This window comes from Capsicum annuum, chromosome 3 (assembly GCF_002878395.1).
Source record: "Capsicum annuum cultivar UCD-10X-F1 chromosome 3, UCD10Xv1.1, whole genome shotgun sequence".
Classification (NCBI taxonomy): domain Eukaryota; kingdom Viridiplantae; phylum Streptophyta; class Magnoliopsida; order Solanales; family Solanaceae; genus Capsicum; species Capsicum annuum.
Window position 1 is genome coordinate 186,623,170 of NC_061113.1, and position 11,433 is coordinate 186,634,602.

Consider the following 11,433-nt stretch of genomic DNA (forward strand, 5'->3'; position numbering starts at 1 on the left):
GGGTGGGGTAAGAATTTTTTTTTTTAAATAAATTTTTAAAAAATAATTTTCTTTAGAAGGGGGTGCTGGCAGGGGTGGTGGGGGTCGGGTAGAGGGTGGGTAAGAAAAAAGTTTGAATTTTTTTTTAAAAAATAAATATTTTTTTTTTGAGGGGGCTTGATAGGGGTGTTGGGGGTCGGAGTAGGAGATGGGGTAACAGTTTTTTTTTTTTAGATATTTAAAAATAAATCAAGTATATTTTTTGATGGGTGGGGGTGGTAGGAGATTGGGTATCGGGGTAGGGTTGAATGATTTTGAGAGTTGTATGAACAATTCAACTTGAATGAGGTTCAAAGAGAGTTTTGAAAAATGTTTTCCTTAAAGGAAAGTCATTTTCCTTAGATTTGATGAAAATAACTTGATTTGGAAAATATTTTTCAAAACGTTTATGCCAACCAATCATGAGAAAATTAAAAAATATTTACGAAAATATTTTCCTTTATCGACTTAAAATCAAATGTCCATGCATGCTATTCTTCATAACTATTACTTCTATAAAATATTTCACCACACTTACAACTGAACCCTATTAACTCCAACTTCTTCCTGCGAATCATATACCTTTATAGCTTCGTCTTCACCGTCGAATTATCTTTTTTCAGTTGTAATATTAAGAGAAGACATTTATTTTTTGATAAATCTAAAGCATTCTTGGCGGTTTCTTCTTTCAAGAAAGCTTCATAACATTGAAAACAAAGGTTGTGATTGCTTGGAGTTCCCTTGAAACCACAACCCCTTGGGCGCAAAATTGATGTTTTTGCTTTGTCAAAAGAAGTCATATTTTTTCCTTAGAATGAAAAAGATGCTTCAGTGGATTTGCTCTTTTAAAGTCTTTGGTTATAGTGCATTATTTTCCAAGTTAGTAGTGGTAGTGATGGGTGTATGTGATGCTCAATTATAGTGTTAATAAAAAGGAAGCTTGTTTGTAATCCTAATAAAAATCAAACTAGCACTAGGACTTTTCTAGTTTATCCCTTTTTATTCCTTCCCAGACCACTTCTGTTTGGTTTCGGGTTGGAATATTAATATTTTGAAATTGCACAAATTTGGACGGACGAAGTATTGAACTTGCAAGGTAACACTACGAATATTATTTGGATATTGAAGGTTTATATGAAAATACCAATTAGTTTCAAAATTGAATGCTCGTTACCGTAAAAGAGTACTTATTTGTCAAGGAACTTTTTTTTCCAGGAAAATATCTTGTAACTATAGATTTATAAGCACATTCAATGGCTTCCAAGAAAGAGTTTTCAAAATGCCACTTATATGAGCATAATTATGATCAATGTCAGATTCGATAATTCTTCTTACAATAACGAGAAGACGTGTTTTTAGTCATATGAAATTGAAGAGGAACCCACCACCTGTCCCGTACCCTGACTAAATTCTCTATAAAATAATTCTACTCGTCCAACACCAGCATAAAGTCAGATTCGTCTCGCTCCGCTCCATTGCCATCCTAGTCAAAACCACACATCCTGTAGATTTGAAATTAAATGTGCATGCACCTTCCTTTGAATACCTATGACCACTGCATGCAAAATATTTTACTACACTTGCAATTAAACCCTACTAATTCCACTTCTTGCGGCAAGTCATGCACCTTTATTAATCATGCATCTTATGCAGTTTTAGTAGTAAGAGAAGATATATTTTCGGATAAAGCAATTAACGCATCTTTTGTGGCTTCTTCTTCAAGAAAAGTTCTATATCATTGGGAACAGAGTTCTATAACTGAATTTTTTTTTTCTTTTTTGTCACAAAAAGTTATTTATTTTGTTTCCGTCAAATAAAAAAAAAATCACTACTAAAAAGCTGTAAAAAGAAACCTGAAAAAAGAGACCTCAAAAATAGGTCGAAAATAAGAGACCTCATGAGGTCGCTTATCCCCTCATTTTACCTTTTAAATTTATTTTTAAATAAAGAAACCTCATGAAGTGGCTCATTCTATTATCATGTTTGGTAGATTCCATCAGTTCGTGCCAAAGTTGTCTTTCGAGCAAGTAAGAGTACTAGATCTTGCTTCAATTCACCGCCTAGTTTTTCCCGGTGGAATACTTCATTTATTTCACTTGAGATACCTAGCTTTGTGTCTTTGTCATCGTGTAAATTGCTATTTCCCCTCATCATTAATAGAAATGATTCCTTTATCTATATCAAGGCTATATTTTTTGCAAACTTTACTGCTTTACCGATCACCTCTTGAGAATTGTCTTCTCACAGAGGAATATCCTTTGATATTGCCATCCAAAATTTTGACGATGCCGCAGGTGAGGCACCTCCATTAGGACTGGAATTACTTATGGAATTATAATACATGGAAAAGGTTTTGAGGGGCATTTGTATTTCTTTTGTGGTAACTAATTGATTTCATGATCAAGTGAGGAATTACAAAAAATTTCAATCAAGTATTTGCCACTAGATCCCCTGTCACTGGAGGATTTTGTGCAACATCTCAGCTGAAATATCACATTGGAAGAACAGGTGATATACTCATTCATCATCTGAGCTGCTTAAGGGGCACATAGGAATTAGGATAAAAAACTATGCCCCATTCGGTCAACCTGTTCCTAGTGTATAATGATCTGTTATGTGCTTCCAGTCTTAGTAGGAAATTTCTCTTTGGGGCTCTAAGGTTATTGCTTAATTTAAAGTTTAACAATTTTAAATTATTAAGTTAGTTCACTCTTTTGGCCGTCACTTAAGAGTGTAAAACCATCTCTTAAAGTAGTCCACATCATTATGTGGTTTGCTTCATGAATTCTTAAAGTTGTCCTCTTCATCAAGATATCCTGTGGCTATCTTAAGTTTTTAAGACAGTCGTTGCTTAGGAATTAGTTTAAAGGTCATAGGTTCTCACATTTTTTTCATAACAATACTTTATAATTTGAAATATTTGCTCCATTTTCCCGAATACTATGTAATAACCAAAACTAAAACTTATCTCCTCAACTCCCAGAAAACGTTATTTATATATACAGATGATGTTCTTGCTAGATGACTCACAATTTGCTTTGGTCTTATTTTTTTCCCAAAGTAGGATTGAAAGCATAAAAAATTATTACGTTTAGCCTATTTTGATAACTAATTAATAGAGTGACTTATGTGTCATTTTGTTCATATCTTGGCTCATTTGGTTTCTAGTTTTATAAAATTTGAGCTATATTCAAATTGATAGAGAAGATCTTTAATTCATCTAGAAGAAATACTGATAAAAGTTTTGGAGTATTATTTGTCTCATCTTTCCATACTTAACGTACTTAAACCAATAATATCAATATTTAACTAACTAAATCACCTGATAAAGTGATCTATCAAAGCAAACAGAGAAGACATATAAACCCCACTAAGAAAATTAAAATTTAACTAACTCACCCACGGTAGCAGATTAGAAAGTAGTCCATCCATCGACAACGCTACAATTTCCCTTTATCAATTTCTTTCCTATTCCATCTCCAAGGAACATTATCATGCTCTTTTTTTTCACTACTTCAATGTATTCATAATATGTTCCTGCCTTAATGTAAATCACAAATCTCATTCTACTTGCATTCGGAGCTACACTTAATGCCTCGTTAATCATGCTAAATTTCCGATTACCGTCTTGAGCTACCATCAAATTAATTTTTGTCTGATTAATTGGTGCTAGTAAAAGTGCTCTATCTCTTCTCTTAATTTATTTTGGGAAACCGTTATATACGGTTCCATATGCAGGGAAAACTTCGTGAGATTTTGAAGTTGAAGTTGATGTTTTCAGTTTCTTCATCATTGCTAGAAAATTGCTCACGTGGTGAGTAATTGTATACCAGCGATGCTGAACATATCGTCTTAAATTCTTCTTACTACGCACAAGGCCATCAAGGTAAGTTTCCTGATTAGTCATTGCAACACTAAGAAGAGTTTGTAAATCATTGTAAGTTTGAGAAGGAGATCTCTAGGAGTAAAGATCAATAAGAGTAGTTTTAAGCTCATTGATAGTGATATCCAAGAGCTGAATACAATCTTTGAGTGCACATATTTCATAAGTCTCAAGTTCAGGCATATGTTTGTGAATATCAGTACAGTTTTGTGCAGAAGCTTTAGCTTTATGAACTGTGCATTTATAGTAGAAGAAATTATTTGTGCAACAGATTTTGCAGCTGGATTCTTAGACAAGGAACTCTCTCACCATTTCTCTTCATCTTAGCTATGGATGAACTTAACAAAATATAGGATGAAGTAGTCCAAATAAATTGGTTGAAAGGTATGAGGTTGGTAGGGTCGTAGGGACAATATTAGTAGTGTAAAACCATCTCTTAAAATAGTCCTCTTCATTCTGTGGTTTACTTCATGATTTTTCATCACTTCATGAACGAAATAGAATTTGTCTTCTATTTCTTGCCCTGAATTTTTGAAGTGTGATTTTTTAATATTTCATAGTATATATGCTATAAATTGATTTTCTTGATTAACATTTTTTACATGGCTTCTATATAAGCTATGTGCATGGTTTGGTTTAGGAACTATTGGTGACATATTGAGAGGATCAAAATCAGAACTGAAAGAAATTGGTCTTGTTCTGTTCTCATTTATGTCAAAATGGACAATGACATCCTTCTTGTCCCGGTGATGTAGTATCGCCTCCTCGGTCTCCCCAGTTTCTGCCTATTTCACTTGGAGTATATAGTCAATACAAAGGTGTGACTGAGGAGCCCAGCAGTGATGAATATGATGAGGATTTCTATGTGGACAATACACCGCCGCATTGTTAAAGTTGAATGTTTTGTTAGACAATCTAAACTATATACTTTGTAGTGGTTTATTTGAAGTATTAAGTGTTTTTGTATGTATTAAAACTTTAAAGTAGTCTGAACAATAGCATTGTTAAATAATTTATGATTTCTATGTTTTGTTTGTTCAATTTCAAGGTATTTTAATTTGATTTTCATTTAGTGGTTATTGGATTATATTTACTTGTGTTTGTTGTAGTTTGATTGATTGGTGGGAGCTTTTGGAGCTCGATTTAATTGGTTATATTGTATATATTATTGAATTGAATTAACATAACAGGTATTTATAAAAGTTGTTATCACCACCAGTTTTTACGCAGAAAAGAGACCTCATGAGGTTGTTATTTCACATTTTTATTTTTCAGAAGATGCACAAAAGTGACTTAATGAGGTCTTTTTTTTCATAATTTCAAATTCCACATGCTCAAATAAGAGACCGCAAGAGGTCGCTTATGTTTTAAATAAATTGTTTATAATAAATAATTAAGAAATAATAGTCACCTCGTGAGGTATCTTTTAATTAAAAATAAAAAAATAAAATCAAATAGAGACCTTATGAAGTCTCTTTTAATAAAATAATATTAATTATAAAAAATAATGTAGAGACCTCGTTTTTGGAAAATTCAAAAAATAACCTAGTGACCTCATGAGGTGGCTTTTAAGTGACCTCATGAGGTCTCTGGAAAAAAGAGACCTATGTTTTAGAGACCATCCATTGATGTCACTTTTGAAGTCTCTTTTTCACGGAAAGAGACCTCATGAGGTTTCCTTTTTAAGTCTCTTTTTATAATTTTTTTATTAGTGTTTCTTAGTTTCGCTGTTTTTAATATATTGGATTATAATATTTATTTTTCAAATAAATAGTGGTGTTGATGTTGTACATTTGCGTTACATATTGAGAAAGCTGTTGGGAAAGAGGCAGGGCAGCACTAACAAAGTGTCTGACATTGTAGCAGCGGAAGAATACCCAACTCTAAATTTTCCCTTTCAATTTAAATCAAGAGGATACAAGCAAACCCAAGAAAAATAAAGTAATATGACAGAAAATAAATTAACCACACAAATTTGACAAGACAAGAATAACAAGACACCAAATTTATGTGGAAAATTCTTTGGTGTGAAGAGTAAAAAATTACAGAACCAAAACCTCTACTATAATCACCAAGAGTTATAATATTATTCTCTAAAATGGACACCAAACAAGTGCCAAACAACAAGCAACGACACAACAAGATAGCACCAAAACTAGAGAATAAAAAGGAGCAAAAACACCAAAAATATAGTTGTTGTTCGCGAATGAAAAATAAGAGTTACAGGCCACCAAATCTACCTCCGTAAGTTTCTAATTAAATATTGAGATGATAGGAATAGACTGTCCAAAAATTAGCTCAATCGGACAAGAAACGAAGCAGAAATCACAATTTGAAGTTGACAGCTGTGGCTGAAATTTTTGGACGAAATTCTGCACACTTTCTCTCTTTTGTGGCTGCTAAATGGGACTATGAGCAAAAGTGGGTTGATCCAAATTGGGCTTTATTTATTCATATAGGAAGGGACAATGACCTATATCCCAACAATTCTCCCCCTCTCGACTATGTGGAGGAGACCGCCATCCCGATCATGCAACAATCTTCAAACTTTCCTCTTGGGAGAGTTTTAGTCATCATGTCGGAACCATTATCATCCGTATGAATCTTCTCTAGTTTAAGCAACTTAGAATCCAAAATATCTCAAATCGAATGGTATCTCACATCAATGTGTTTAGATCGACCATAAAATATAGAATTCTTTTCAAGATGTATAACACTTTAACTGTTGCAATAAAGTGCATACCTCTCTTGAGCAACACCAAGTTCCCCCAAGAATCTCTTTATCCAAAGCAATTCTTTACAAGCTTCACTGGGTGCAATAAGCTCAGCTTCTGTAGTAGATAGAACAACACATTTTTGCAACCTAGATTGCCAAGACGCAGCTCCCCCTGCAAAAGTAATCAAATACCCTAAAGTAGACTTGCGAGTATTAACATCACCAGCCATGTCTGAATCTATATAACCACAAAGAATAGACTTTCCTGTACCAAAACACAAACTCAAACTAGAAGTGACAGAAAGATATCTCATAATCTACTTCATATCATTCCAGTGTTCTCTTCTCGGATTAGAAAAAAAACAACTAACAATACCAATGACATAAGAAATATTCTGTCTTGTACAAAGCATTGCATACATCAAACTGCCAACAGCTGAAGCATAAGGAACTTTCTTCATATCTTCCTTCTCCTCATCACTGGAAGGACATTGCTTCATCTTTAACTTGAAGTGCATAGCTAAAGGTGTACTAATAACCTTATCCTTGTCCATGTTAAATCTTTGAAGTGCTTTTGAATGTACTACTCTTGTGATAACCACAACTTCTTGGCCTTTCTGTCACGGACAATCTGCATGCCAAGAATCTGCCTTGCTGGTCCTAAGTCTTTTATAAAAAGAGATTTACTCATCTCTTGCTTTAACTTTTTAAATTCTACAAGCATTATGACCAACAACAAAAATGTCATCAACATAAATAAACACAATAATAAAGTCACCAATAGAGAATTTTTGCGCAAAAATACAATGGTCTGAAGTAGTCTTTTTGAAGACCTGCTGACTTATAAGGGAACCAAACTTCATGTACCACTGCCTAGGATCTTGATTCAAACCATACAAGCTATTATCCAATTTACAAACATAATTCTCTTTTCCCTTGAATTCAAAACCTTCGGGTTGCTCCATATGAATTTTTTCATCTAAGTCACCATGGACAAAAGCAGTTTTAACATCCATTTGTTCAACCTCTAAATCTAGACTTGTAGCTAAGCCTAGAACCACACGAGTGGATGACATCTTCATAACTGAAGAGAATACCTCATCAAAATCAACTCTTTTTTTTTGGTTAAATCCCTTCACAATCAATCTAGCCTTGTGCCGTAGAATTGGGTTACCATCTTCATGCTTCACCCAAAAAACCCACCTGTTTTTCAAAACTTTTCTGTCTTTTGGCAGTTTAACCAAATCAAAGGTATGATTATCATGCAAAGATTTAATCTGATCTTCTATAGCATCAAATCACTTTTTTTTTTCTTTACTTTTTATGGCCTCATCATGACTCTCAGGTTCTCCCCCGCCAGTCAAGAATACATACTCACTAGGAGAATAATGAGATGAAGGTATTCTCTCTCTAGTATATCATCTAAGAGAACTCTCTAGAGCATTAACAACTGGTTGCTGATTAATCACACCAACTTGCACTGGAGCATCAACAACATGATGCTACTAATTCTGAACATGATCATCATCTTCATTATCAACTTAATTTTCATCATCATGAAGGTTTTTTTCAGGAGCAGTAGTCAAAGGAACTGGATCAACACACTGCTAGAAATTAGTCCTATGGCAATGGTTCAAAAATCATTGCGATAGATAAAATAACTGTTGCCATAGATCTACTGCAATGGTTAGGCAGGCGTTGCGTATGTGATCGCTGGAATAGGTCTATCGCAATGGTTATTGCGACAGTTATGACAACTGTTGCAATAAATAGACCTATTGTAACGATTTTTCTAACCTCCTATTATGACGCTTTGTATTATCTATAGCAATGGTTAAGAACCGTTGCAATAGACTATATTGTAATGATGGAAAAGCATTGCAATAACCTTACTGTAACAATTTTTGAATATCTATTGCAACGCTTATTGGTCTTTTTCAATGATTTTAACTACCTATTGCAACTCTTTTTGACACCTATTGCAACAGTTTTTTAGGTCTTTTGTAATATTTTCTTGTTACCTATTGCAACTATTATAATTAGCTATTGCAACGATTTTCGTCACCTATTTCAACTACTTCAAATATCATTAACAGTTCAAATACCTATTGAAATATATATAAATGTACATCAAATCAAAATCTTTCATTAATAATCAAATATTATTTTACTTAATAAGCCGATGTTCTTCAGTAAAATTAACTATAATAACATCATGGTGTTATGTCTGGCTGTTTACTAAGAATTCACTGTATTCCAAACTATCCACTGCATAAAGGATCTAATCGTGCAATTAACAAAATAGACATGTACACATGCCTTTACATGTAGACATGACCAACTGTGTATTAGCAATAGATACAGTTACAACCATTGAGCAACTTTCTTACACTCTGTCAACTAGACCAGCGATTGCACTTGCATTGAAGAGACAAATATAGGTTTGTCCAGTAGGCTTTACTTCAATGAATTCGAATCTCTTCATCTTTTCCAAGAGCTACTTACAAAGAAGAAGAAGAACATTAATTATTTCAATGAATTCTATTATTATTGTTGATAATTTCAGAATAACAAAAGAGTAAGGCTACGTACCCTTACTGTTTGTTCAGAATTTTTGCATTTTCTATAGGTAGATGTCAAGAATTTGTACAAAGAAACCTGTGATATTGGCAGATAAACAACAAAGCTGAGTATAACTTAGCTATAAATCAAGTAGCACAAAATTGTGAGTGTATACAATTATTAAAAGTGAGTAATTACAACTGTGAAGGATTAGGAAGCATAGGAAATGAGACATACATCAGGGATGAAGCCCATAGCTTTCATTTGGTCATAGAAAAAGAAAGCATCTTGCAAGCAAGCACCTTTCATGGTGCCAATAAGAAGTAAATGAAATGTACCTCTCCCTGGTTTTACTCCATCCAACATCATGTCATCATAAACTGTAATACCCCGCATGTTTCTAAGCTAGGAAGTGAATAGGTATTCCTACGTATGAAATCTCCTATCCTGTGATTCATACTTGAGTACATGACTTACCATGAATATCCTAATTTAGGATAGCTTATGATTCATTAAGCATGTCCATATGAGTCACGTAACATAATGCGAGCTAAGAGTTTTTGAATCCATTAAGTTTTAGTGTTTGATTTTGCAAGGGTCATCTTTGAATGAGTATAAATCGATGTTAATGTGGTAATTTGGCTTATTTAGACCCAAAAAATTGTAGAGAATTGAATTATCTTTCCAATGATACCAATTTCGCCTTAATTCAATACCCGAGCAAAAAGTTATGCCCATTTTCGTGAGAGACAGTAAGCATAGGCGATTGGTTAGGCGCCGCCCAACCCAGGCATAGGCGATCACTTGGGCGCTCCCTAAGCCAATTCCAGGTATCAAAAACACTCCGTCTTGAGTTATTTTAAAGGTAATTAAGTCTTTAAATACTTCTTACACATCCCTAAACTTAACCCTACGAAATATATATCTTCTAAACATACTGCAACCCTATTTTTATCTCAAAGCTCATCATCCAAGAGCACTAAAGGAGAAAAACAACTAGGGTTTCATAATTAAGCTGAAGATCCGATTTCAAGGAAATTCCTCCATCAATCATCAAGAATCTTCCTTCTAAGGTATGCGTAATGTTCATCCACGGATTTCTTTCATCCGTGGAGTTCAAGAATCAATCTTTAAAATGCAAAAGCTTAGTTGATTGTGGTGATATGATCATACCCATGTTTATGCTTGTTTGTTTTCCTTTTTTTTTTTCATTATAAAGTATGATTTCTATATTGTTGGGTGTTGATGATCATGTTGTTGATATTGGGTGATTCCCAAGATGGAATTTTTATATGTTTTTGTGAATTCATGATATCATATGAGTTAGAAATATGTAAATTTGGTTGTTCATGATGTATAATTTGATGAATTCACCTATGCTTAAGATGTGCATGTAAGATGTTTGCTAAAATGCCTAAGGAACTAGAAATCATTCAATATAGCTAAATTGTGACTAAGTGAAGGATTCATGATATGCCCTTACGATCCAATGACTTCTATGATTGATAACGTACCTTGTACATGTTGTTGGAATACTCATGAACTATTTTTATGAGATTATTCTATGTTTACTTGTAAATCCTACTTATGAACAAGATGTATGATAACCATGCAATCCACATGAATTTTCATGCTATTAGCATGTGTTGCCAATATGATTATGCAACGAACATGATATTAAGATTGTGCAAGTACTTCCATGTGATATGAAATCCTTTCCATACAATACATTGTTGATAACCATGCTTAGTATGAGATCCCTACTTATGATATTATAAATTATGGACTCTACTCTTATGATCAAGTCAGTCATGTGTGTTAGTTTCCTTCCATCGAGTCCTGGGGGTACTTGTACCTGAAAACTATAGCTGTGTGCCTGGATCCATGTCATGTTTCATGATATCCGAACTCAAGCTATGATTCCATAGACTTCAGTCAGTTATGTGACTCAGGAAAATCTCATGATCTTAGTCAGTTTTCAGATATCAGTAACATTCCGTCAGTCATTGGAATCCAGTAAACTTAGTTTAGCTATGCTAAACAATACCACTAGTATCAGTCCACTTAATCAGTATCAGTTCAGCTAATCAGTTCAGTTCAGTTATTCAGTTCAGCTTAGTTATTCAGTTCAGTGTTCTTCAGATAGGAGTAGAGGTTAGCACCGAGTGAACCCAAGGATGGGAACTCATCCGCCAGTTCAGGGTGTGATTCTTAGTCGCAATCCTTGTGTTCCAGAACTACATAGCCAGCGTAG